This window comes from Mastomys coucha, unplaced genomic scaffold, assembly GCF_008632895.1.
Source record: "Mastomys coucha isolate ucsf_1 unplaced genomic scaffold, UCSF_Mcou_1 pScaffold12, whole genome shotgun sequence".
Lineage (NCBI taxonomy): Eukaryota > Metazoa > Chordata > Mammalia > Rodentia > Muridae > Mastomys > Mastomys coucha.
Window position 1 is genome coordinate 2,275,736 of NW_022196894.1, and position 3,660 is coordinate 2,279,395.

A 3,660-nucleotide genomic window follows, 5' to 3' on the forward strand; every position below is an offset into this window, starting at 1 on the left:
GGCTCTGGTTGTCCCAGCTTTGGGATGCATGGAGAGCATAGGATAGGGACATGGCTCTGGTGGTCCCACCTCTGCCTTGTACTGGTTGTGTGACTTTGGGTGAGTTACCCTCTGTGGATCCGTTTGCTTGCTTCCCTCCCTTCCTCTCTTTTTCCTTCCCTCTCTCCTCCCCTCCCTCCCCTCCTGCTTCCCTCCCTTTCTTGTTCTCTCCCTCCTTTCTCTTTTCCCTCCTTTGCTCCTTTCTTCTTTGCTTGCTTTCTTTGCATTATGGACGGAACTCAAGGCCTCATGCAAGCTAAGCAAGCATTTATTACTGAGCTATGTTCCCAACCTTCTCTTTATTTATGTTTTATTCCCAGTCTTTATTTTCATTGTGAGACTAGGTCTTACTAAGTTGTCTCAGCTGGTCTTGAGCCCACTTTGCAGCCCAACAGAGCTTAAATTCACAATCCTCCTGCCTCAGCCTCCCAAGTAGCTAGACTGCTTTTCTTTAAAAGAGAAGGCAGCGGTTTATCTTACTGGGTCTCCCCCTTCATAACAAGACATTCTTTAGTAAGAACAGGACATGAAAACATGCTTTTGGGTTGCTGGTCATCTAATGTCAGAAGATGGGCTAGGTTGTAACTGTTTTGCTTCGAGTTCAGGAGCTTGAGGGATATAGTGTCTGAGGAGAATACCTGAGAGAATGGGGTTGTGATCAGTAGCTCATGGCTGTTATAGACTCTGACAGAGTAGAAGCTATTTCTGTTTCTTGGTTACTCCCGCTTTACTGCCTGTTTAGGATCTGTTCTCAGAAGAAGAAATATCCAGAGTTAAGGTTCAATTGCTTTGAGGGTGGGACGTGATCTCACCCACAAATGTTGCTGCTGGGTCCTGAGGCTTATATTAGTCATGGACAAGATTCTCTTCAGAGTCACCCAGGCTGTAGCAGCAGATGCACTGAAAAGTTTAGGAGAAAGAGGGGCTAATGTCATTCCTGCCCACCCTACCACATTTACAGACCGGCTGCCTCAGAAAGGCCTAGGGCTCAAGCCACACCTGGCCAGGTGTGTCTTCCCAGAAGAGCCTCTTGGCCCTGTCAAACAGGGAGTGTTTCTCTGTCCACAGCAGTGGGACCTACTGCCCTCGTATGACGAGTCACCACCCCACAGCAAACACTGGGTGATGTGTGGATACTGCCAACACACTTCCAAATATTAGTTGCTGTTCTTTGCAAAACATCTTCTTTTGGGAAGTGCATGTGGTTATAGAATGGGTGACAGAAGGAGACAGACAGAAAGGTTCCATTGTGTGTGACTCTCTAGAGAAGTAACTTCTATGACAGACTCTGATCCCATTTGTTTATTGCAGTGGGGTAGGAGAACTGAACCCTTTCTTCATTGAGGCTCTGTGCCCAGGATGACATCAGTGCGTAAAGCTTTAGTCCCTGACTTCAAGTGTGCCACTCTCTGGACAACTGTCATGTGGCTGTGACTCACCAGCTGTTTCTGTGTGTCCGTGTGTGTTCTGTGTATGCACATGGGTGCACTGAGGCCTTCTCTCCTGTCTGTGCTGATTGTGCATGTGGGTCTGTGTTCTTATATCTGTGTGTGCATGTGTGTAGATCTAAGGAGACAACCTTGGGTGTCAACTTTTGGCTTAGAACTCACTGGGTAAACCAGGCTGGTGGGCTAGCCAGCCCTAAGGATCCCTCTCAGCTCTGGGATTATGAGCCAGTGTCACCAGGTCGGGGTTTACATTCTTTAACATGGTTTCTGGGGGGGGGGATCAAACTCATATTCCCACACTTTCATAGCAATCATGTTACTGACATTAAATACCCAAGCCCTGGGTAAAGATTTTTATAGTTGTCTCTGTAGGATTCTGAGGGAAATTCAAATCTTTATGAAGACCTGCAAGACAGCAGCAGATGCCCTACATGGCAGAGCTGCGACCATGAGAAGACACAGAATGCCAGCCCAGGCAACTCTGGGCTCAGGTCTTCTGTTCCCCTTTCCTCACCCGAGGCCCTTTCAGACTTGCAAGAACTGATCTGTCTAAACTGAAATGGATTGAGACCAAGCCATGACCACAAGGTCGAGCCCCTGACCTTCTGTCTTCCATCCACTTACCCATGATAAATAAATGGAGGTGTGTGGGCACTCGGACCTCCAGAGTGATGCTCCCTGGGCTCTGAGCCATAGCAGCCCATCCATTATCCTTTCTGTAGCATGTATGTGGGAACACAGCAGAGGAAATGCCTCTCTACCTGCCTATTGGAAGACGTGTGTCTGGGAGCGGAGCTGGAGATGCCTGGGGAAGCGGGAAGCAAGCACAGTCATGGTAGCTACCTGCCTATTGGAAGACGTGTGTCTGGGGGCGGAGCTGGAGATGCCTGGGGAAGCGGGAAGCAAGCACAGTCATGGTGGCTACCTGCCTATTGGAAGATGTGTGTCTGGGAGGGGAGCTGGAGATGCCTGGGGAAGCGGGAAGCAAGCACAGTCATGGTGGCTACCTGCCTATTGGAAGACGTGTGTCTGGGAGGGGAGTTGGAGATGCCTGGGGAAGCGGGTAGCAAGCACAGTCATGGTGACGTGTTCATTTTCTTACCCAGCATGCATGAGGCTGTGTTCATTGAAATGTTGCCTTTATTCTCTTTGACGTCTCATATGCTCTTGGTTTGGTGTGTTTAAGATTAATGAGGCATTAGCTCTCAATCAAGGAGCCATAATCAAGAATACCCATTTAGCTGCAGTCAGTCATGACTCTGCATTAATTAATAGCATTTGACCTTTGTGTTTTGGGTGGAATGGTGCAAGTCTGCCTTCTCCTGAGCAGTTCCTTAAAGTTGATAGCGTGGACAATGTTGCTAATATGGTGGAGCGGTTCATTTATGTTGAATGCTGTGCTTGTGATTAAAGCAAGATAGGTAATCCTGGAAAAGGATGTCTACTTCTGCAACCTCACCGCACTACCTTGTGTGTGTGTGTGTGTGTGTGTGTGTGTGTGTGTGTGTATGTGTGTGCAAGCCATGGCATGTATGTGGAAGTCGGAGGACCACCTCAGTATTAGTCTTCAGCTAACATTGTGTTTGAAACAGGCTTCCTTGTCTGCTGCTGTGTATACCAGCCTAGCCATTCCATGAACTTTTGGGCATTCTCCTGCTTCTGCTTCCCATCGAATACGGTATTACAAACAGACAGATACTAGCATACTTAGCTTTACATAGATTCTGCAGGTTCAAACTCATGTCCTCATGCTTTCATAGCAAGCATTTTACTCTCTGGGTTGTCTTCCAAGCCCTCTAATTATTTATTTGTTTTTATTTCTTCTTATTTATTTATTTACTTAATGGGATGCCAGGTTCTTTTCTGAGCTCGGGACCTATTGGGTCAGCTGGACTGGCTAACCAGGAAGCACAAAGGAACCTGTTGGTACCTCTCAGACACTGGGATTACAGGCACATCCTATCATGCCCAGTTTCTTATGTAGAAGCTGGAATTGAACTCAGGTACTCATGATTGTTTTGTGAACCCCTTATTGACTGATTCACACAAACTCCTCTTCTTTCCTTCCTTCCTTCCTTCCTTCCTTCCTTCCTTCCTTCCTTCCTTCCTTCCTTTCCTTCCCTCCTTGCTTCTTTTTTCTTTCCTTCCTTCTTCCTCCCTCCTCTCTCCCTCC